Consider the following 25,136-nt stretch of genomic DNA (forward strand, 5'->3'; position numbering starts at 1 on the left):
AACGTTTCAGTTTTGTATCGCTACTTTAGAGACACTTTATAACGTTTCAGTTTTGTATCGCTACTTTAGAGACACTTTATAACGTATCAGTTTTGTATCGCTACTTTAGATGCACTTTATAACGTTTCAGTTTTGTATCGCTACTTTAGAGACACTTTATAACGTTTCAGTTTTGTATCGCTACTTTAGAGACACTTTATAACGTTTCAGTTTTGTATCGCTACTTTAGAGACACTTTATAACGTTTCAGTTTTGTATCGCTACTTTAGAGGCACTTTATAACGTTTCAGTTTTTATCCTTACATCATACACATACAACGTTTCAGTATTTATCGCTAGATTATAGGTATTATACAACGTTTCAGACTTCCATATTCTTTAACCTAAATTTTCTCTGCTCTTGACAACTAAGATAAATACACGTGTTAATATTTTCTGCCAATGCAAGTTCAACGTTTTTTAAAATTAATTCTTTGTTTTATTCGTGAAGTAATACGTTTCTTATGGATAAGACTTTAAATTGAATATTTTCCGTCCAACGCATTAACCCTAAAATTAAAGTCGATCCTATAAATACTTACATTTATTGATAGTAACACTGAACAAGACAGAATCCAGTGGACGTAAAACTTTGTACAAGTTGAGAGTTTGAACGTATCCTTCGATAAACGGAATGAAATTCGTAAAATGTTTGGATATGGACCATAAAGGTCTCTCCGAAGCAAGGCTATTCTGGTTCAGGGTCCTGATTTCCATGAAAGAGTTTTCAACATATGCATGCCATCTTGGACGTTCTGTGTTCATTTTAAACTATTTGTCATTATTTTATTCGTTGAGGGCTAACCAATCAAATCTAAGACGATAAAAATGGTTACAATGAAAAAAAAACCTTTTTTATTATTATTTTTATTTAACAGTTTTACTTTCCTATTTCGATTGGATTATAAGGTTTTAAAAGACACCTACAGGTAATTAATTTAACTTTAACAGGAACCCTATCATGGCTACGTCCACACGCAACAATTCTACTTCATGCATGTGTTATATCTTCCAACGTTGCATTTATAACTTAGACTAGGGTAAAGATGATTTTCAGACGTTTTCCCAGTCTAAATTGTTTAGGTTAACACTAAATACAGGCCTTTTAGAGGTAAATTACTGTGTGACCCGGTATGTTCAGGTGGTTAAGGCACTTGACTCGTAAAGTGAGGGTCGCAGGTTCGAATCCCCATCACACCAAACATGCTCCCCCTTTAGCTATGGGGCGTTATAATGTTACGATCAATCCCACTATTCGTTGGTAAAGAGTAGCCCAACAGTTGGCGGTGGGTGGTGATGACTAATTGCCTTTCCTCTAGACTCCCACTGCTAAATTAGGGACGGTTAGCGCAGATAGCCCTCGTGTAACTTTGCGCGAAATTCAAAACAAACCAAATTACGGTGTAAAAGGCATTAGACTTTCAACACATTTTTTTTTTTTTCACAAAATGGGTGAAAGAACTCGTTTTCGAACCAAGGTTTCTTTGCAAAAGAATCAATAAATGAACAAAGAAGTTTCTTTTGATGAAATCGCTGATAGTAATTTATCATTGAAGGGTGTTTTTAATGTTATTTTACCTTTTGTCAGATACTGGGAAGACCACACCAACCATTGGTTCCTACATGATTGGCAACCAATTTTAGGGTTAAAGAAGACAACTGTAATTCAACTGATGGTTTAATTCTTAGAGGAACATAAATATTCAAGCTAATTAAGTTTAGTTCTCAAGGTACTAAAGGAGTTTGTTAAATAGCTCACGTTTGTTATATTTATTGAAACTAGGCTTAGCAACGTTAGGCTTAGTTACGTACTGTTTCAACAAGGAAACCTTAACTAGTTTACTTACTGATTTAATTTATTATTTTCAACTACGTCAGTCGCTAAGCACACATTTTAATTATTGCTATAAACGGTCAGTCATTTTGTTGCGTGACCTGAGGGTCATATCAACACTATTAATGCCAGTTATATTAATGTTATTATCTTTATATGGACACTTAGTTATAATCGCGCCATTAAGTCGTAAAAAAACCCCAAACTATACTGAGGAAGATAACTTATTTTTATGTCCGCAGGAGGGTCAGCGGTAAGTTTGTGAAATTAGAACGCACTGGACGAAGCACAGATAGATCATTGTACAACTCGTAACTTAACATATTCTAATAGCTACCGTCACGTGACAGGTAGTAGATTTCGTGAGTTTGGAAGTTTTGGAGTTTAATATCTGTGAGTCAATGTTCGCATACTGATAAAGTGTCAAATAGAGTGAACCTGGAATTCACGAAAGTTTTGAACGCTCTTGTCTCATTGTCTGTATAAACAAAATACGTGTAAAACATCATATGTATATGTAAGGCCATAGGGTAACTCCTTTAAGCACGAAACTCCCATCTGCGCCACCTAGCTGTCGTTTTCTTATCAAACAGTCGATTATAAATTACGTTTAATGCGTGGTGGCTCCTCCTACCTCACCCTCAGCAGAAATGAATGATCCCCAGCCCCTTAACGCCTCTGTCATGGGTCAGTAACCGCTCAAGGTCAAGGCTACAGTTTCTTAAAGGCTAGTGATTCAAGTAATCAAAAGAAAACATTATTGGAAACATCTTCACGTACTACGTTAGAGACAATTTTATAACTATTAAATACAAGTACTCACCATGCCCGCTAAGTAAAATCGTTTTATATTTTGATACGAGTTGCTCAGCGATAAATCTGATAGCTTGTAATGCTGTGGATAGTGGTTTAATACCCGTGATGGGCGGAGCACAAGTAATCAATCGTGTTTCTTTACACTTAACAACAGATAAACAAATCTGTGTGGTGTATTTCACTCTTTCCCGAGCCCCCCGCTAGTACAGCGGTATGTCTTCGGATTTACAACGCAAAATCAGGGGTTCGATTCCCCTCGGTGGACTCAGCAGATAGCCCGACGTGGCTTTGCTATAAGAAAACACTCTTTCACAGTAGCTCATTGGTAAGTCTGAATATTTATAACACTGCAAACTTGAGGGTTCGATACCCGACAAGGGCAGAACACAGATTGTTCAGCTTTATGTTTAACGAAAAACAAACAAAATTATTTTCGCTCTGATATGTACTGAAAGAAGAGCGCTCCATGTCGAACGAAAGTGTAATCTAGTAAGGTATACATTGTGACATTGGATTTCCCTTCTGGTAATAATATTTAAAGTTATACAGCTTTCACAAGAATTTTCTTAAGCACGTGAACTATACTCTTACGTAATCTGAGGGTCGCGGGTTCGCATCCCCGTCGTGCTAAACATGCTCGCCCTTTCAGCCGTGGGGGCGTTATAATGTGACGGTCAATCCCACTATTCGTTGGTAAAAGAGTAGCCCAAGAGTTGGCGGTGGGTGGTGATGACTAGCTGCCTTCCCTCTAGTCTTACACTGCTAAATTAGGGACGGCTAGCACAGATAGCCTTCGAGTAGCTTTGTGCGAAATTCAAAAACAAACAAACTATACCCTTAATACGTGAAAGAACAGTTATTTCGTTCCAGGTTTACTGATTTTATATATATAACAAAAAACTGAAGAATCTAATGTTTAAACGAGAGAAAACTGATACACTGTTTCACAGACATGGAAAAATGTATTAGTTTTCATTTTCCCGATTCTTTTTACCTGTTATGTATAATTTATAACAGCTCATTAGGTGAGTATTAACAGCACATAAGCCAGGTAGCATCAGAAGTAAGTAATTAGTATTTGATGATTATCCGCAAGTATCCGCAACGAACAGTTATCACGTTTAGAAACACACCGTCTCCTCAGCGAACTTGAATATTGACAGTAAGACAACTATGTATAATATTACTATAATTGTGACCTTAAATAATTTCCTGAGACCCGTATACGTCATCCTTTAGTCAATAACGAAGAACGGTCCTATGTCACGTGCAACCAGATCTAATACAAGTGGGTACAAGTGATATATCAACTGACTCAGCAGCTGTCTTAACGTGAGTATTTGTTCATGTATGTATATATATATATTACAGATTTGCTTTAGTGGATTTTTAAGAGACCTCAAATTTTTGATTTTCAAACGTGCTGCTTCAGCCCCTTTATCGAACACCTATTCTAATAATACAAGTACTTGTTACTGTGAGAGTATGTGTAATGACACGAAACGCTTGTCTCTTGTATATAAAGGTGCCTCTTTTGGTGAACCCTGGATCTCTCACGTAGCGGTGCGAGTGCTGAGAGACACGTTCCATGTGAATGTCAATAACTCGTAACAGGAGTTTCTGTGAGAAATCTATTACTGGTTTCTTCCACAAGTATGATATTGTTATGATATCTATACGACTTCGGTATTTAACCTCTTAGAAATTTGATATATATTTTTTTTATTTTCCAGGTTTCTATTATGCGTCTTGTTTCGCACGTGCTCTTGAACGCCATAGCCCCCAGCCTTTGTGTATACAGTACTGAAATGATAGAAAATTATTACCAACATACGTCACTTTTCAAAACTGGATGAAGTGAAAATCTTGTGTGTAGTCTCAGTTGGCTGATGACCCGGCGTGACCAGGTGGGTTAAGGCGTTCGACTCGTAATTTGAGGGTCGCGGATTAGAATCCCCGTCACATCAAACATGCTCGCCCTTTCTGCCTTGGGGCGTTATAATGTGACGGTCAATCCCACTATTCGTTGGTAAAAGAGTAGCCCAAGAGTTGGCGGTGAGTGGTGATGACTAGCTGCCTTCCCGCTACTCTAACACTGCTAAATTAGGGACGGCTAGCGTAGATAGCCCTCGTGTAGCTTTGCGCGAAATTCCAAAACAAACAAACAAACAGTAGGCTGACGAGTTTTCACTCCTGTAATGTTTGCATTTTACCATGGCTTGTTTACTTTGTGTTTGAAACTAGTTTAGTTGGACCGAATAAGACCTAATATTACTAACTGTTCGTGGTGAGTTCAGCACCAATATTTAACTGTATTCTATAGAATATAGAATATATTATTATGTAGAATAATAATCAATATTTGAAATAAAAAATCGCTTTATATGTGGAAGTTTTTACAACACACAAACGCATATAAATAGTCAACAGTCATCAACACACATATGCGTATAAACAGGTAACACTCAAAATGTTATATTCATATATTTATCTGTTTCTTTTCAATTTCGCGTCAAACTACACAAGGGTTGTTTGCACTAAACATCCCTAATTTACTAGTGATAGAACCAGAGGAAGGCAGCTATTTATTATCACCCATCGCTAATTGGTGGGATGCTCCTTCACTAACAAAAACTGAGATTGACCATCACATTATAACGTCTTCACGGCTGATAGAACCAGAGGAAGGCAGCTACTTATTGTCGCTCATCGCTAATTGGTGGGATGCTCCTTCACTAACAAAAACTGAGATTGACCATCACATTATAACGTCTTCACGGCTGATAGGAGGAGCTTATTTGTAGACGGGGTTTGGAACCCGCTTGTTCTTCATTTCTTCCTCTCATTGGTGGAATTTTGATTCCCAGGAAGGATCGGATTCACATGATCTTTTCCTCCTGTCTGTAAAGTTTTTTGCTGACTGTTGAATGTTCATATCGATGCTACATGAGGGTCAGAGTAAACCGCATTTGCTTTGACCCCTTCCAGGTCGAATGTCCACGTAGGTATCTTCATTAGCATTCTTGTGTTGCGTATAACTCGCTAATGTTCAGTTTTGAAACGTCTTCCACTTAAACTTACAGTTTGGTATATAACAAGCCGTGGGGGCGTTATAATGTGACGATCAATCCCACTATTCGTTGGTAAAAGAGTAACCCAAGAGTTGGCGGTGGGTGGTGATGACTAACTGTCTTCCCTCTAGTCTTACACTGCTAAATTAGGGACGGCTAGCGCAGATAGCCCTCGTGTAGCTTTGCGCGAAATTCAAAAACAAACAAACGAGATAGGACAATTTTATTATTTCTGAATCCCTCTTTCAGGTTTTTTATCTATTAATTGTTTTAATTGTGCATTAACAAATGAAATATGAATAGATATGTATTTCAACAATGCGTTACAACAAAAGGTATAATATTGTTTTTAGTTTAACTAATCTCTTTGTTTATATTTCAACAATGAGTTAGTTACGAGAAAAGTATAATATTGTTTATAGTTTACTAATCTCTCTGTTTATACGTTTTTCTATTTAAAAAGTTATTCTCAGTAATTTCCAAGTCTCATAACATAACGTTCTTTCGAGAGTTACACTAACTTCAGAACTTATTAACTGTCTTGCTTCATTAAGAATTAGACTATTTAACCTACTCGCAGTTCCGAAATATTTAATTTTATATGTATGGGATGTGTTTGTGGATCTGTCAGTGATATTGTATTTTATATGTATGGGATGTGTTTGTGGATCTGTCAGTTATATTGTATTTTATATGTATAGGATGTGTTTGTGGATCTGTCAGTTATATTGTATTTTATATGTGATATTGTGGATCTGTTTATTGTATATATGTATGGGATGTGTTTGTGGATCTGTCAGTTATATTGTATTTTATATGTATAGTATGTGATTGTGGATCTGTCAGTGATATTGTATTTTATATGTATGGGATGTGATTGTGGATCTGTCAGTTATATTGTATTTTATATGTACGGGATGTGTTTGTGGATCTGTCAGTTATATTGTATTTTATATGTATGGGATGTGTTTGTGGATCTGTCAGTGATATTGTATTTTATATGTATAGTATGTGATTGTGGATCTGTCAGTGATATTGTATTTTATATATATGGGATGTGTTTGTGGATCTGTCAGTGATATTGTATTTTATATGTATAGTATGTGATTGTGGATCTGTCAGTTATATTGTATTTTATATGTATGGGATGTGTTTGTGTATCTGTCAGTTATATTGTATTTTCTTCTAGGAAAAACGTAATCTTCTTGTATATCGAAGTTAACATCTTAAGAAACGCATTATTATCTAGAGTTATCTTCCATATTAAAAAAAGGTTGTATATTGGCCCGGCATAGCCACGTGATTAGAACGCTTGACTCATAATCTGAGAGTCTCGGGTTTGAATCCCCGTCACAACAAAGATATTCCCCCTTTCAGCCGTGGGGGCGTTATAATATGAGGTTAATCCCACTATTCGTTGGTAAAAGAGTAGTCCAAGAGTTGGCGGTGGGTGGTGACGGCTAGCTGCCTTCCCTGTAGTCTTACACTGGTAAATTAGGGACGGCTAGCACAGATAGCCCTCGAGTAGCTTTGTGTGAAATTCAAAAAACAAAGAAACTCAAAGATCGCTTGAATGATTTGAATTTTTTAAATTTCTTCCAACAGTCGAACTTTCCGAAACTCTGGGAAGTGTAATTATCAGTATATTTACAACTTGTCTCAATAATATTTCTTTAATCTCTTTGAAGTTATAGATTTTTTGGAAATATATAAAAATAATCAGTTTCTGAATTGATCAAAATAACATATTGTTATATCTCTTGACTTCTTCAATAAAATTAATCAGCTTTTCGCTAAAGGAATTTATGGATCTCATTTGATATAAACGTCCCATTCTTTGGTAAACCCTTGTAGTTTCAAAATATTCCCAAACCAACTAATTATAAAATCGTTGGGTTATAATTACCCACACTTTATTGGATTCTTGAAAACTCAAATTAGAACGTCTAAGTTTCTAAAGCAGTTTACGTACCTTTAAAGATAAATTATCTTTCCATTGTTACAGAATACAAATATATATATATATATTTACAAATTAACAGCATGGCAGAATCCTCATTTTAATTTTAACAGGGAATCTTCTTCCTTTAAAGCATCTTAAGGACGTTCCTTGTAAACGCATACATATCTTCTGTTTAAATAGGATTTGTATTTAAATAGGATTAGTAATCATTTTGTTACTAACAATATTTCGTTTTCACGCAACTTGCTTCCCCCCAGTGGCTCAGCGGTATGTCTGCGGATTTACAACGCTACAAACCGGATTTCGATACCCGTGGTGGGCAGAGCACAGATAGCCCATTGTGTAGCTTTGTGCTCAATTCAAAACAACACGCGACTTAATTTCTGTTAAATGAAAAAAAATTACTGAAGCCAGTTATTTAGAAGTTCCTGAAATTCTATAATATTTTTTAAAGTACATATCTTTCGTCAAAATCTCTCTTCAGCCTCCAGTGCCTCGCACCTTCCATTCTATTAACGTTTTTCAGTGTAAGTCTCTTATTTTTCTGTCCTGGTACCTTCTGATGACTTCCCTCGCGTAGCACCTCCGGGATTCCATCTGATGACTTCCCTCGTGTAGCACCTCCGGGATTCCATTTGATGACTTCCCTCGTGTAGCACTTCCGGGATTCCATCTTATGGTTTCCGTCGTCTCTCCACCATGTTTACGAAGCATATTATATTATATTATGCTTTTCCATTAGAAGCGTCTTTAGAATATTTCAATGCATTTCTAATAGTTTTCTCTCAATTATTTACAAGCGGCTTAATGTTTTTGCTCTCAGACTTCTACAAAGGCAAATTTTCTTTCTTTCAGTAAATGAATCTCTTATAGAGTTACTTAAAGGGTATATTGTAAATGTTATATTGTAAAATACTGTAAAAATTGCTTTTATTTTTACTGTTTCCTATTGATTCTGTTTTCTGCCATAATCCCAGTAATATCTTTCACATTTGTCGTTCTTGGTCGTAGCTTTAGATAATGTTTTCCATTGATTATTCTACCTGTTGTATTCAATGTTTCTAATAAGTCCTCAAACATTTTTATTGTTTTTCACTTTTATAATTCAAATTCTCAACGTTAATTGTTTGTTTTTCCTTGGAGACTTTTTCTCAACCAATCCTGTCTATAAATCAGACGCTAGCCATCAAACGTTATTAAAAACATTCAAGACATAAACAAAGCACAAGTTTCCACTAATGGGTACAAATAACCTAATTAGATATAGCTTTAATTCTTCTGTTTCTTTTCTCTTTATAACCATCAACCGGTTTCATTCGGTTTCAGGATGTAATTTTACAAATAATATATCACTCTTCAGTTGACCTCTCTGTCCTAGTGTTTTTTTTCCTTTAAAATTACCAAACCTTATATATATAACATTTTCTGGATAGTGACACTGAACTAACAACTGCTTCAGCTCTGATAATTTATTATCTCTCGTTTGATTTCTTTGGAATTTCGTGCAAAGCTACGCAAGGGCTATCTTCGCTATCCCTCCTTAATTTAGCAGTGTAAGACTAGAGGGAAGGCAACTAGTCATCACAATCCACCGCCAACTCTTAGGCTACTCTTTTACCAAGGAATAGTGAGATTGACAGTCACATTATAATGCCCTCACGGCTGAAACGGCGAGCACGTTTGGTGGGACGGGGATTCGAACCTACAACCCTCGGATTATGAGTCGAACGCCTTAATCACCTGGCTCGTGCCAGGCCACGTGAACTTTGGCTGTTCCTCTTTTTGCTGATTCCTTCATCTATCTTTCTGCCTGTTAACTTTTTCTATGTTCAGTATACGTATATATTTATCTGTATTTGTGTATCTTTTATCTTTATTTTCTGCCTATTAAATTACTTTAGGCCTTTCTTATTCATCAAATTTTCAATCAGTTATTCTTGTATTTCCAATTCTCTATTCTTTACATTTTTATCACAAAGGTTTTACTAAGTGTCGTCTTTAGAGTGGCACATCCACGAATAAAAGTTTGTTTGGCTTCACTGATTCATCAACGAAAACCTCAACAATGTTTTAAGTACTTCGAGTTTATTCAAAAGCTGATTTTGAAGGATATCTAAGCATCAGACTTGTACTCAAAGTGTGAGAATACGCACGTACAAAGAGAAAGATCAGACGACTGAGAATAAAGGAAAAACTGAACGTATGAATCACCTCGGTGATGAGTCTACCCACTTCTTGTTAGCGGAGTGGTTTCCGGTTGTCTATCATACAATACGTTTTCCTCTTGGATTGAGGATTTTTCTCTGTCGTGCACTCGTGGTTCTTTTGTATTTTTTCTTCAATTCACAATTGATTTTCATCGCTATTGTCAGTATTGCTTCTAATCTATTCACAAGTTCCGATATCTGTCTGTGTGTCTGTTTAACTTCGGTTAGTGTTTTCCGTCTTGAGTTCTTTGGACTTGTAACGAATGATCGCATAAAACTCTGCAGAGTTTCTGCTGAGGCTAGTTAAAGTATGGTTGACAACAAGAATAACCTATTCTTCAGGTATGAAGTGATAGGGAGGCAGCTAGTCATCATCACCCGCCGCCAACTCTTGTCCTACTCTAATCGAATAGTGAGCTTGCCACGGTTGAAAGGACAATCATGTTCGGTGACAGGACTCGAGCCCGCAACCCACAAATTACGAGCCCTAACCATGCAACTGTTTCTGAGAGTTTCATTTTTTTTTTTCGTTTTGTAATTACACATTTACTTCCCCGCTAGTTCAGCGGTAAATCTACGGATTTACAACGCTAAAAATCAGTGGTTCGATTCTCCTCGGTGGACTCAGCAGATAGCCCGATGCAGCTTTGCTATAATAAAACACACACGCGCACATTTACAATGATCTCGCTATTACAAATATTATTTCCTTCTCAACATATTCGAATTTTTAAAACACGACACTCGGAAATGATCTATTAAAATCTTTTCGTGGGTTTTCAACTTTGTTTACAAAGATGTCGCAACGGGATGATAACAACGAATTACTCTCACCTTCGTCTTCAGTTCTTTGAAACAGATTAGCTATCTTCGCAATGTCCAAACATAAAGAAAAAAAACTCTGAAAGGTTCCCTTGTTTAAGAAAGGCAGGACGTCTTCTGTCCGCTGTGCCCCTTCAAAAGTGATATATTTGCCAACGTCAACGCCATTTTATCCCATTGATGGTGATGTTCGTGGAAACGCTCAGTGCTGAGGTTTAACGGACCAGAGTTTACCACCATGCGACCCTGTTTCATCTATCAGTGTAGACACCGCCGTCATTAAAGTGTATGTGCACGTCTAATTTTATTTAGTATCGCAAGATGTTCAGTCCAGACGGGTCATGAAAAGTTGTTGATAAAATAATCCCGACCTCCATGTTTGCATCTCTAAAACTAACCCTATTCCCCATCCCATACACACACTCTTTTACGATCTGTGTTGTCCCATTAGCCACGACGTAAGATATGACGCCAGAAAAACGGAAGCTGTCAACACTTCGAGAACTTCCAAATGTTACTAGCCAAACAAAATGATGTTGGAAAAGTAACCATGTAACCCAAAGGATTAATTTGAATTTGTTTGAATATATATATAGATATTGATATCTTGAACAGAGGAATAGCGAAACAGACTAATTAGGACTAATTAGGTAGAAATTGAATATGCATTAGCTGAGTGAAAGTGTAGTTCAATGTTTGTTGAATTTTGCGCAAAACTATCCGCGAGTTGACAGGTTCATACAAGCGACGTGTATCGACGTATTACTTCATCAATTATAGGAGATTTATTTATAACTTAAGGATTTCCTAAAATCATTTATATGTCTCCGGCAGAAAATCAAGTTTATATCTAGGTTTGGTTTGTTTTGAATTTCGCGCAAAGCTACACGAGGGCTATCTGTGCTAGCCGTCCCTAATTTAGCAGTGTATGCTAGCCGTCCCTAATTTAGCAGTGTAATACTAGAGGGAAGGCAGCTAGTCATCACCGCCAACTCTTGGGCTACTCTTTTACCAACGAATAGTGCGATTGACTGTCACATTGTAACGCCTCCACGGGTGAAATGGCGAGCATGTTTGGTGTGACGAGGATTCGAACTTACGACCCTCAGATTACGAGTCGAGTGAATTTACCACCTGGCCATGCCGGGGTCTTTATATCTAGGACAGCTTCGCTCTAAAATATTATTTATTGTGTACTGTTTAAACGTCGGTTGACTTCAAAAAGTATTGTGTTTAATTTTTTTCACAAATTTCAAAACACTGACTTCGTTCAATTTGAGCGAATATACGAATTGATTTTTATTATGTGCACACTCGTGAAGTAATGCCAACATTATAGACATTTCCACGACCTCTGTTTCCATGCACTAAAAGCAAATTCTTTGCTCATAACTTACAATTTTAATATAAATTAGATTGAGTTTATTCGATCTCTGCTTAAGAGATCTCGTGGCATTCAACCTATGCTAGAACACCAGACGTTTTTGTAAACAGATAGGAACGAAGAAGGTTGTCAGATACAGCTGCAACCTTCCCAAATCTTTCGTTCTTCAAGTTGCCAACTAAGATAAACGTATCTGACAAAACAACCCGAAACTAAATCGATACTTCAATTTCAAATATGCTATATATATTCACCTCCATTTACTATAAATCCTCAGCTGGTTCGTTTCTTTCAGGATAAAGATAACTAACGCCCAAAAACGGTTGTTTATTATGGTCTAGCCTCGTGAGATATTTTTGGGATTACAGACGAAAATATCGATAACACCAAAACATGAGTAACTGTATTCTGATAGCGATGAGTTATTGTTTTGTAATGTTGCATACTAGTAGTTAGGCCTGTATTAAGTAGGTAACTTATTAGGTTACCTTTTAGTTCAGATCTACGAAGGTACAGCTTGCTAATATTGTTACAATTGTTGCATTGGCCTGTTGTTTATTGCTTATTGTTTATTGCTTATTATTTATTATTTATTGCTTATTGTTTATTGCTTACTATTTATTGTTTATTGCTTATTGTTTATTAGTTATTTATTGCTTATTATTTACTGCTTATTGTTTATTGCTTACTATTTATTGCTTATTGTTTATTGTTTATTGCTTACTATTTACTGCTTATTGTTTATTGCTTACTATTTATTGCTTATTGTTTATTGCTTACTATTTATTGTTTATTGCTTATTGTTTATTAGTTATTTATTGCTTATTATTTACTGCTTATTGTTTATTGCTTACTATTTATTGCTTATTGTTTATTGCTTACTATTTATTGCTTATTGTTTATTGCTTACTATTTATTGTTTATTGCTTATTGTTTATTAGTTATTTATTGCTTATTATTTACTGCTTATTGTTTATTGCTTACTATTTATTGCTTATTGTTTATTGCTTACTATTTATTGTTTATTGCTTATTGTTTATTAGTTATTTATTGCTTATTATTTACTGCTTATTGTTTATTGCTTACTATTTATTGTTTATTGCTTATTGTTTATTAGTTATTTATTGCTTATTGTTTATTGCTTACTATTTATTGTTTATTGCTTATTGTTTATTAGTTATTTATTGCTTATTATTTACTGCTTATTGTTTATTGTTTATTGCTTATTGTTTATTGCTTACTATTTATTGTTTATTGCTTATTGTTTATTGTTTATTGCTTATTGTTTATTATTTATTTATTGTTTATTGCTTATTGTTTATTATTTATTTATTGTTTATTGCTTATTATTTACTGCTTATTGTTTATTATTTATTTATTGTTTATTGCTTATTATTTACTGCTTATTGTTTATTATTTATTTATTGTTTATTGCTTATTATTTACTGCTTATTGTTTATTATTTATTTATTGTTTATTGCTTATTGTTTATTAGTTATTTATTGCTTATTGTTTATTGCTTACTATTTATTGTTTATTGCTTATTGTTTATTAGTTATTTATTGCTTATTATTTACTGCTTATTGTTTATTGCTTACTATTTATTGCTTATTGTTTATTGCTTACTATTTATTGTTTATTGCTTATTGTTTATTAGTTATTTATTGCTTATTATTTACTGCTTATTGTTTATTGCTTACTATTTATTGTTTATTGCTTATTGTTTATTAGTTATTTATTGCTTATTGTTTATTGCTTACTATTTATTGTTTATTGCTTATTGTTTATTAGTTATTTATTGCTTATTATTTACTGCTTATTGTTTATTGTTTATTGCTTATTGTTTATTGCTTACTATTTATTGTTTATTGCTTATTGTTTATTGTTTATTGCTTATTGTTTATTATTTATTTATTGTTTATTGCTTATTATTTACTGCTTATTGTTTATTATTTATTTATTGTTTATTGCTTATTATTTACTGCTTATTGTTTATTATTTATTTATTGTTTATTGCTTATTATTTACTGCTTATTGTTTATTATTTATTTATTGTTTATTGCTTATTGTTTATTAGTTATTTATTGCTTATTGTTTATTGCTTACTATTTATTGTTTATTGCTTATTGTTTATTAGTTATTTATTGCTTATTATTTACTGCTTATTGTTTATTGTTTATTGCTTACTATTTATTGTTTATTGCTTATTGTTTATTGTTTATTGCTTATTGTTTATTATTTATTTATTGTTTATTGCTTATTATTTACTGCTTATTGTTTATTATTTATTTATTGTTTATTGCTTATTATTTACTGCTTATTGTTTATTATTTATTTATTGTTTATTGCTTATTATTTACTGCTTATTGTTTATTATTTATTTATTGTTTATTGCTTATTGTTTATTAGTTATTTATTGCTTATTGTTTATTGCTTACTATTTATTGTTTATTGCTTATTGTTTATTAGTTATTTATTGCTTATTATTTACTGCTTATTGTTTATTGCTTACTATTTATTGCTTATTGTTTATTGCTTACTATTTATTGTTTATTGCTTATTGTTTATTAGTTATTTATTGCTTATTGTTTATTGCTTACTATTTATTGTTTATTGCTTATTGTTTATTAGTTATTTATTGCTTATTATTTACTGCTTATTGTTTATTGTTTATTGCTTATTGTTTATTGCTTACTATTTATTGTTTATTGCTTATTGTTTATTGTTTATTGCTTATTGTTTATTATTTATTTATTGTTTATTGCTTATTATTTACTGCTTATTGTTTATTATTTATTTATTGTTTATTGCTTATTATTTACTGCTTATTGTTTATTATTTATTTATTGTTTATTGCTTATTATTTACTGCTTATTGTTTATTATTTATTTATTGTTTATTGCTTATTGTTTATTAGTTATTTATTGCTTATTGTTTATTGCTTACTATTTATTGTTTATTGCTTATTGTTTATTAGTTATTTATTGCTTATTATTTACTGCTTATTGTTTATTGCTTACTATTTATTGCTTATTGTTTATTGCTTACTATTTATTGTTTATTGCTTATTGTTTATTAGTTATTTATTGCTTATTATTTACTGCTTATTGTTTATTGCTTACTATTTATTGTTTATTGCTTATTGTTTATTAGTTATTTATTAGCTTACTATTTATTGTTTATTGCTTATTGTTTATTAGTTATTTATTGCTTATTATTTACTGCTTATTGTTTATTGCTTACTATTTATTGTTTATTGCTTATTGTTTATTAGTTATTTATTGCTTATTGTTTATTGCTTACTATTTATTGTTTATTGCTTATTGTTTATTAGTTATTTATTGCTTATTATTTACTGCTTATTGTTTATTGTTTATTGCTTATTGTTTATTGCTTACTATTTATTGTTTATTGCTTATTGTTTATTGTTTATTGCTTATTGTTTATTGCTTATTATTTACTGCTTATTGTTTATTATTTATTTATTGTTTATTGCTTATTATTTACTGCTTATTGTTTATTATTTATTTATTGTTTATTGCTTATTGTTTATTAGTTATTTATTGCTTATTGTTTATTGCTTATTATTTATTGTTTATTGCTTATTTATTGTTTATTGCTTATTGTTTATTAGTTATTTATTGCTTATTGTTTATTGCTTATTATTTATTGTTTATTGCTTATTGTTTATTATTTATTTATTGCTTATTGTTTATTATTTATTTATTGTGTATTTGCTTGGCTTTTAATTTACTTTGTCATTCTAATCTATATTTGAATTTCTTTTTATGAAATGTTTACATGTTATACAGTTTTGCTATTTTATAATTTACAATGTTAATGACAGCTTACTGAAGATGAAATACTGAAGATAAAATACTGAAGATGAAATATTGTGCACACCGAAACGTTCGTGAATTAAATGTTCGTCACTGTACACACGCCTGTCAAATGTTGCTAGCGTTATTTACTGTTCATAATCCAGTGATAAATATATAATTGTTTTATCAACATACTTGCTTTACAAAAATACGTTTATAATTCTCTTATACATTCACATTTTTGTTTTGGAAGAGTTAAAAAAATTTATATATATATACATAGTTTTTCCAGAGAACAACAACCCCAAAAATGGTAAATTATTATATTTGCCCAATATTTATGGTGTTATTAATGAATAAAGATAATGCTTCACGTGCATTAAAGATTATTGAAATAAAAATTTGATGGCGATTTTTGTTCTTATTGACCAATACGGCTGGTCATTTTGCAACCGATGTCCATATTTTAATATTTTGACAAAAATAGTTAATATATTGCACATTTATGTTAAGTCAACTCCACCCTCATTGGCGTTCTTAAAGCATGGAAGCTCGCAAAGTATTGTCGATTTGTGTTAAGAGATGGCGCAGTTCTGACTATGATTTCAGAAAAATCCAAAGTCGATTGCGTTTTTCACTTCAAACAGTACTCGTTAATGGAATGAAAGAATACGATTTCCTTAAGCACGTATGAAAAGCTAGATGCTGTTTATTATAATATTAATATTTATTATTCCTTTCTTATGGCTGTCGTAATAACGTTCGTGACACAAAAACCAGTAGATACGAAAACGTTTATGTATATATATGTGGCCAGGCATGGCCAAGCGCGTTAAGGCGTGCGACTCGTAATTCGCAGGTTCGTGCCCGCGTCGCGCCAAACATGCTCGCCCTTTCAGCCGTGTGGGGGCGTTATAATGTTACGATCAATCTCACTATTCGTTGGTAAAAGAGCAGTCCAAGAGTTGACAGTGGGTGGTGATGACTAGCTGCCTTCCCTCTAGCTTTACACTGCTAAATTAAGGACAGCTAGCGCAGATAGCCCTCGCAGATAGCTTTGCGCGAAATTCAAAAACAAACAATTTAGAATCCGTATCTTCACCTTTGCCGAGTATTTTGAGGGCTCGTGAAATAACATCCCCCCTTTTGTCTCAGAATTTGGTCACAAATATTTTTTCGATTCAAAAAAGGAAAGATTTTGGTTCGTGATTTTGTTATTAGTGTAATAGTTTGAATATTTAAAAATTGTTTGAAAAGGAAACATTACATCTCTAGTTATTCGCCATATGCAATACTGGAGAGTCTCGGGTTCGAATCCGAACCCAGGAAATATATATATATATATATATATATATTCTAAACACATTACTACAATGGCTAAAACTAGTGTTTAAAATTATTTTACTCTTAATTTATGTTTCTCTTTATAATCTTTGTTGTTGAACTCAAAACTACACTACAGGCTTTGTGGTGTTCCTACAGTGGGTATCGAAACTATACCACTTAATATTATAAGTTTTTAAACTTAGCACTTATCAAACGCGGTACTCCTTTCATATAAATATTATATCTTTATAGTGAAGAAACTTTGGTAAGTTTGTATGAAATACCAACCACTTTCCTAACCATGTGAGGATTTATTACCACATGAAATACGTTGGTTTCATCAGCTGTTCGCACACACACACACACACACACACACACACACATACAAAGGCTTCTCCTTCCCTGTAGGACAGCAGTAAGTTTTCGGACATACAGTGCTAAAATTCGACGTTGGATTTTCAGCAATGGACGTTTCAATGTTACTTCGCTCTAACACGCACACGTATTGGGAACCTAATGAATTTGTGAATATAAACCTGATAGACATAGGTTTAAGACGTGTTTTTTTTTCCTAATTCAAGAGAAAACCATTTTCTCTGAATGATATTGGGAAACATTCACTTTAACATTTGAGGCCCCGGCATGGCCAGGTGGTTAGAGCACTCGATTCGTAATCTTAGGGTCGCGGGTTCAAATCCCCTTCACACCAAACATGTTCGTCCTTTTCGCCGTGGGAGCGTTATAACGTTACGGACAATCCCACTATTCGTTGGTAAAACAGTAGCCCAAGAGTTGGCGGTGGGTGGTGATGACTAGCTGCCTTCCCCTTTGTCTTACACAGCTAAATTAGGAACTGCCAGCGCAGATAGTCCTCGTGCAGCTTTGCGCGAAATTTACAAACAAACAAATACAATTAACAATTGAGAGCATCAGGTGGGCTGATCCGTATTTTGAAATACATTAACAATGTTTATAACTGCACAAGAAAGTTCAACAAACAGAAGTACCACTCACGTGGATCAGCACGATAGTCAAACCATGAATGACTATCTGTATGTTCATCATCTGACGTGTTTTCAGATACATTAACTTCAAAGGAACTACTTGTTTTTATCTTTGTTCACTATTAATGAGTCTCACCATCACAATAACGACCTGTAGATGGATAAAAACACCAGAAGGGCGGACGAAACTCGAGGGGCAAAGAAACAAAGAGGAACGACATAAGAAATGAAACCGAAGAAGCGATATAATATGCACGAAAAGAGGAAAATAGAGACTGAAAAACAACACGATAAATAGAAAAGAATCCTAGAAGTGGAAGAAAAACTTCTCGAAATCACAACAGCCATCACGAAGAGAGATAAACTATACCAGCTGAAACAGTAAGATGTTTTATTATCAATTATATCTTCCCTTCTCTGTTGTCGACCCAGTTACCAAGTTACGGTAACATAGAAATATCCAGTAATACAAACACAAAAATATCCAACTAGCGATTTGAAACCCGATATTCAGAGCTGATGACAGCTTTTTACCCGAGTCACAAAACAAACAATTTATCGTTTAGCGTGCTGTCAGTCCCGAGGCTCTGATAACATTCGATATTTTCAACCAAGCTGGCAGGTCAGAGACCCCAACATCCAAGGATATTCCGAATTTAGGGACCGTGGTAAATTATCAGCAACATTCGTATCCAAAGCGCTATTTTTAACTGAATAACGATCGTTTTATCACCCCCCCCCATACAACTGAAGGGCTAAAGCATGTTTAACAACACGTCGTGTGACACGAACCTTGAATTCACCGATACGCAACCAGTAAAACTAATCACTTGTATGAGGCCAGTCATTTTAAAACAAATCCTTTGATTATTCTCAAACGAATATTAAAAGCCTTATTATTATTTTTATATTATATATCCAGTTCACTTGTGTTGTTACTATAGATTTTCTAAAAAATAAATTTCTTTGAAGTATTCTTTGCAGTTTTGAGTTTTGAGAAGGTAGAATAAAAGGAAAAATCGATCGATTCCTAAAGATACTATCGTGACGTAAGTGTTGTAGTGATTTACCCGAACTGGATTATTTTGTTATTAATATAGTCTTGTCTCACTACTTCCAGTAGCAGGCCCGGCACGGCCTAGCGCGTTAAGGCGTGCGCTTCGTAATCTGAGGGTCGCGGGTTCGCGCCCGAATCGCGCCAAACACGCTCGTCCTTTCAGCAGTTGGGGCGTTAAAATGTGACGGTCAATCCCACGTTTCGTTGGTAAAAGAGTAGCCCAAGAGTTGGCGGTGGGTGGTGATGACTAGCTGCCTTCCCTTTAGTCTTACACTGATAAATTAGGGACGGCTAGCACAGATAGCCCTCGAGTAGCTTTGTGCGAAATTCCAAAACAAACAAACAAACTTCCAGTAAACATAACGAAACCATTGTAAAATATTTACACTGGCGAGTAGTAATGCATAATAAGTACAATAAACCAATAATGTCACCAAATCGTTTCGTTGGTGGGCAATAATCAATAACACAAACTGAGTTCTGTTTGATTTGTTTTGAATTTCGCGCAAAGCAACTCGAGGGCTATCTTCGCTATCCGTCCCTAATTTAGCAGTGTAAGACTAGAGGGAAGGCAGCTAGTCATCACCACCCACCGCCAACTCTTAGGCTACTCTTTTACCAACGAATAGTGGGATTGATCGTCATATTATAATGCCCTCATGGCTGAAAGGGCGAGCATCTTTGGTGTGACGGGTATTCGAACCCGCGACCCTCGGATTACGACTTCAGTGCCTTTACCACCTGACCATACCGGGACATATGTATATATATCGGTGTGTGACAAGCATAACAAACTAAGAATGTTCTAAGGTGTCCAAATTTAAAACCTTTGCTTTTAAAGAAAGTTTTATGTGGTGTGTTGACTTGATGAATAATTGCATATGGAATGGTTCTGCCATTATTTTTCTTTATAGACTAGGTTTCGAACCTTTTGCTGACCGGATTCAACGTATTCCTTTCAGAACTAGACAGATATGTTTTATAACGTAGCATAAAGCGAATCTAACAAACCAACGTACAAAAGTCATCAACTTGTTGTGAGTGTATAGAAGCACTTTTTAGTTTTTAAAAACATTTTCGATGTCGAACCATTAAATTCCATTTTGTTTTGTTTAATTTTTTGAATTTCGCGCAAAGCTACACGAGGGCTATCTGCTCTAGCAGTCCGTAATTTAGCAGCGTAAGACTAGAGAGAAGGCAGCTAGTTATCACCACCCACCGTCAACTCTTGGGCTACTCTTTTACCAACTAATAGTGGGATTGACCGTCATATTATAACGCCCCCACGGCTAAAAGGGTGAGCACGTTTGGTGATACGGGGATTCGAACTTGCGATTCTCGGAATACGTTTCGAACGCCTTAACACACCTGGCCAAAATTCCAATTTTTTAAGTTCAAAGGTCAGTGCATATCTTAGTCAGAGATAGCCATCATAAACCATTAGTAAAACAGTTGAGACTCTTAATTTATAAGTAAAAAAATGTTTCTTTTTTCACAGTTGTGTTTACTCGAGGCGGCTCGTGTCTTACAAACTAGAACAACGACATTATCTTTCTAAAAAGTGTGGTCGGCAAACTTCCATATCATTTGTTGTTGTTTTTTTAATTTTTCACATTACTGACCATAAAGCGAATTATCTATTGTGGTATTTTCGGCTTTTGTCTGGTGTACATTTTAACGAATATTATCGAAATGTAATAAACAAAAAACACAGGAAGCTAAAACGAACGTAAACAGGTTTATTGATAAAGGGGACACGCGAGGCTTTCTTGTCTTTTCGTATTACTAATTTAATTACTGTAGTGCATCGTATAAGTTAGGTTTAGCTCTGGAATAAAAACATGTATAATAAAATAGAAAAAAACAACAACAACAACATTAGAATACGGTTTAGAGAGTTTTGAGTTGCGGTGTATATGTTATTACAAGAGATAAGTGACTTCATGAACTGCCTTACAGAACAAAGCTTTCTCATTTCAAAGTGACCGACAGACGTCGCTGTCAAGCCTACTTAGAGAAAAGAAATGCGTGCCTATGATGAATAACTCGTAAACGAAATATATTCCGAGCTTTTTAAAATAATAGTTTTTAATCTTGCGATCGATCTGGATAGTAAATTTTCAAGCTTGGATAGGCCAGAGGATATGACCGATTGTAGAGCTACCAACAAGGCCAGGAAAATAGGCGCCATTATACACGAGTTTATTAAAATAGGCGCCATTATACACGAGGTTTCCCCTCCCTAATGCCATTTTGCCCAGCAGAGGAGGATCACATTTCTAATGTTACACAGCCCTAGGCGTATGATTGGTGTTTTAATACCGTACCTGAGTACTTGAAACTGAAACCAAAACCTGAAACACGCCACCATTCGTTTTGTTTGCTCGTCAGTTTTATTGTTTATTCGTACTTGTTTCTCTGTAAAGAATTCTAATCACCGTTCTATCGTATAAAATCTTTTGTATTTTCTCTTGCGCAAAGGCAAACCTTTTCTTAAATATAATTTACCCTTCTGTTCATCTGTTTTTCGATTTTGATTTTTTTTCTCTCTCTCTCTGTCTGTATGTCCGTATAATTATTTTTATTCCTCTCTTATAAGATATCAGTGATCTGCCCACCACAGGTATCGAAACCCAGTTTCTAGTGTTGTAAGTCCACAAACATACCGCTGTGTCACGTAAGAAATAAGTCAACCAATTGTCTATTTGGTTCTGTTTGTGTATTATATCTATACTGTATCACAGATCAGCCAGTTATTTGGTTCTGTTTGTGTATTATATCTATACTATATCACAAATCAGCCAGTTATTTGGTTCTGTTTGTGTATTATATCTGTACTGTATCACAGATCAGCCAGTTATTTGGTTCTGTTTGTGTATTATATCTATACTGTATCACAGATCAGCCAGTTATTTGGTTCTATTTGTGTATTATATCTATACTATATCACAAATCAGCCAGTTATTTGGTTCTATTTGTGTATTATATCTATACTATATCACAAATCAGCCAGTTATTTGGTTCTGTTTGTGTATTATATCTATACTATATCACAGATCAGCCAGTTATTTGGTTCTATTTGTGTATTATATCTATACTATATCACAAATCAGCCAGTTATTTGGTTCTATTTGTGTATTATATCTATACTATATCACAAATCAGCCAGTTATTTGGTTCTGTTTGTGTATTATATCTATACTGTATCACAGATCAGCCAGTTATTTGGTTCTGTTTGTGTATTATATCTATACTATATCACAAATCAGCCAGTTATTTGGTTCTATTTGTGTATTATATCTATACTATATCACAAATCAGCCAGTTATTTGGTTCTGTTTGTGTATTATATCTATACTGTATCACAGATCAGCCAGTTATTTGGTTCTATTTGTGTATTATATCTATACTATATCACAAATCAGCCAGTTATTTGGTTCTGTTTGTGTATTATATCTATACTGTATCACAGATCAGCCAGTTATTTGGTTCTATTTGTGTATTATATCTATACTATATCACAAATCAGCCAGTTATTTGGTTCTGTTTGTGTATTATATCTACACCGTATCACAAATCAGCCAGTTATTTGGTTCTATTTGTGTATTATATCTATACTATATCACAGATCAGCCAGTTATTTGGTTCTATTTGTGTATTATATCTATACAATATCACAAATCAGCCAGTTATTTGGTTCTGTTTGTGTATTATATCTATACTATATCACAAATCAGCCAGTTATTTGGTTCTATTTGTGTATTATATCTATACTATATCACAAATCAGCCAGTTATTTGGTTCTGTTTGTGTATTATATCTATACTATATCACAGATCAGCCAGTTATTTGGTTCTATTTGTGTATTATATCTATACTATATCACAAATCAGCCAGTTATTTGGTTCTATTTGTGTATTATATCTATACTATATCACAAATCAGCCAGTTATTTGGTTCTGTTTGTGTATTATATCTATACTATATCACAAATCAGCCAGTTATTTGGTTCTATTTGTGTATTATATCTATACTATATCACAAATCAGCCAGTTATTTGGTTCTGTTTGTGTATTATATCTATACTGTATCACAGATCAGCCAGTTATTTGGTTCTATTTGTGTATTATATCTATACTATATCACAAATCAGCCAGTTATTTGGTTCTGTTTGTGTATTATATCTATACTGTATCACAGATCAGCCAGTTATTTGGTTCTATTTGTGTATTATATCTATACTATATCACAAATCAACCAGTTATTTGGTTCTGTTTGTGTATTATATCTATACTATATCACAAATCAGCCAGTTATTTGGTTCTATTTGTGTATTATATCTATACTATATCACAGATCAGCCAGTTATTTGGTTCTATTTGTGTATTATATCTATACAATATCACAAATCAGCCAGTTATTTGGTTCTGTTTGTGTATTATATCTATACTATATCACAAATCAGCCAGTTATTTGGTTCTATTTGTGTATTATATCTATACTATATCACAAATCAGCCAGTTATTTGGTTCTATTTGTGTATTATATCTATACTGTATCACAGATAAGCTAGTTATTTGGTTCTATTTGTGTATTATATCTATACTATATCACAAGTCAGCCAGTTATTTGGTTCTATTTGTGTATTATATCTATACTGTATCACAGATCAGCCAGTTATTTGGTTCTGTTTGTGTATTATATCTATACTGTATCACAGATCAGCCAGTTATTTGGTTCTATTTGTGTATTATATCTATACTATATCACAAATCAGCCAGTTATTTGGTTCTATTTGTGTATTATATCTATACTGTATCACAGATCAGCCAGTTATTTGGTTCTGTTTGTGTATTATATCTATACTATATCACAAATCAGCCAGTTATTTGGTTCTATTTGTGTATTATATCTATACTGTATCACAGATCAGCCAGTTATTTGGTTCTGTTTGTGTATTATATCTATACTGTATCACAGATCAGCCAGTTATTTGGTTCTATTTGTGTATTATATCTATACTATATCACAAATCAGCCAGTTATTTGGTTCTATTTGTGTATTATATCTATACTGTATCACAGATCAGCCAGTTATTTGGTTCTATTTGTGTATTATATCTATACTATATCACAAATCAGCCAGTTATTTGGTTCTATTTGTGTATTATATCTATACTGTATCACAGATCAGCCAGTTATTTGGTTCTATTTGTGTATTATATCTATACTATATCACAAATCAGCCAGTTATTTGGTTCTGTTTGTGTATTATATCTACACCGTATCACAAATCAGCCAGTTATTTGGTTCTATTTGTGTATTATATCTATACTATATCACAAATCAGCCAGTTATTTGGTTCTGTTTGTGTATTATATCTATACTATATCACAAATCAGCCAGTTATTTGGTTCTATTTGTGTATTATATCTATACTATATCACAAATCAGCCAGTTATTTGGTTGTGTTTGTGTATTATATCTATACTGTATCACAGATCAGCCAGTTATTTGGTTCTATTTGTGTATTATATCTATACTATATCACAAATCAGCCAGTTATTTGGTTCTGTTTGTGTATTATATCTATACTGTATCACAGATCAGCCAGTTATTTGGTTCTATTTGTGTATTATATCTTTACTATATCACAAATCAACCAGTTATTTGGTTCTGTTTGTGTATTATATCTACACCGTATCACAAATCAGCCAGTTATTTGGTTCTATTTGTGTATTATATCTATACTATATCACAGATCAGCCAGTTATTTGGTTCTATTTGTGTATT

The 25,136-nt window shown here is 33.5% G+C and overlaps 1 protein-coding gene and 1 long non-coding RNA gene across 2 annotated transcripts in view; one reads left to right on the top strand and one right to left on the bottom strand.

Moving 5' to 3' along the window:
* LOC143248617 (ephrin-B1-like) overlaps window positions 1-25,136 on the bottom strand; it is a 358,684-nt gene that overhangs the window by 251,142 nt on the left and 82,406 nt on the right. The gene's annotated exons all lie outside the window — the stretch shown is intronic.
* LOC143248239 (uncharacterized) overlaps window positions 1-25,136 on the top strand; it is a 60,326-nt gene that overhangs the window by 12,286 nt on the left and 22,904 nt on the right. The window lies entirely within an intron of this gene.

This window comes from Tachypleus tridentatus, chromosome 4, assembly GCF_004210375.1.
Source record: "Tachypleus tridentatus isolate NWPU-2018 chromosome 4, ASM421037v1, whole genome shotgun sequence".
NCBI classification, from domain to species: domain Eukaryota; kingdom Metazoa; phylum Arthropoda; class Merostomata; order Xiphosura; family Limulidae; genus Tachypleus; species Tachypleus tridentatus.